General features: G+C 54.8%; 1 non-coding gene across 1 annotated transcript; it reads left to right on the plus strand.

The window, feature by feature from the left end:
- On the plus strand, positions 1-73 carry TRNAV-CAC (transfer RNA valine (anticodon CAC)). Its single transcript has one exon. It is a non-coding gene; the product is annotated as a tRNA-Val (tRNA).
- Positions 74-993: the final 920 nt, after the last annotated feature.

Below are 993 nucleotides of genomic sequence, written 5' to 3' on the forward strand. Positions count from 1 at the left end.
GTTTCCGTAGTGTAGTGGTTATCACGTTCGCCTCACACGAGAAAGGTCCCCGGTTCGAAACCGGGCGGAAACACGCTTTCTTCGGAAAGCTAAACTTTTGTGGATTCTGCTAAACTTTCTAGTGGAAGTGTTTAAAATTGCACCACAGCAGGATCCTTGTGATCTTTGCTCTCGGAGTGGGGTGTCAATTGATTGCGCCGCCTGAGGGGATGTGAAGGGACCTTGTCTCCATCTTGTTAGGAATCCGAAGTGCCCCCCTGAGGGCTGTCAGGATTTCTAAAAGGAAAAGATACGAAACCCAGCGTAACCGAAAGTCCACGGCCACTCGGATGGACATTACCAGTTTCCAGCATTTTATTTATCGCTAGACAAGTATTTTCAGGTATCACCTGACTTTTGGAGACGATGGAGAAGAGAAGTATGGGGGTCTCGTGGGGAGGGAGATGGATAAGATTCTGCAGGGAGATCTCAGGGGAGCAGAGCCCACTGCTGACTCTGCCTCTCCTGACGACTCCTTCCCTGGATGCTCCCACCGCCTGGTCCCCACGAAGACCTCAGGAGCTCGGTTCACAGCCAGCTTGGTCGCCGGCCCTTGCGCTAGGGCGTGTTTCCACCCAGGGGCGCGCTTTTGTGGAAAGCTGGGGTCTGGCGGAGCCCTGAGTTGGACCCGCCCCTCCAAGTCAAGACTTGGTTCAGAACGCTTACTCGTTGCCAGGAGTGCCAGGAGCTCAGCTTCAATGGGATCAACGCGAAGTTCCACTTCGATCCAGGACGCTCCAGGTGGATTTAGACAGGATGAGGGTGTGTTTCCCTGCATGTCTGTGCGCTGTGGTCCTCGCAAGGAACCTGGACGTGCAGATGCTCTTGCTGGACATTTCCCCGGGGACTCAGCACCCAGCTCAGGAGATCGTTGAGCTCTGACCAAGACCATTCCCCGTGGGAGGAGGGAGCCCACACGCTCTAGATAAGTGGGGCCAGTTGCTGGGTTTTTTG

This window comes from Diceros bicornis, chromosome 14, assembly GCF_020826845.1.
Source record: "Diceros bicornis minor isolate mBicDic1 chromosome 14, mDicBic1.mat.cur, whole genome shotgun sequence".
NCBI lineage: Eukaryota > Metazoa > Chordata > Mammalia > Perissodactyla > Rhinocerotidae > Diceros > Diceros bicornis.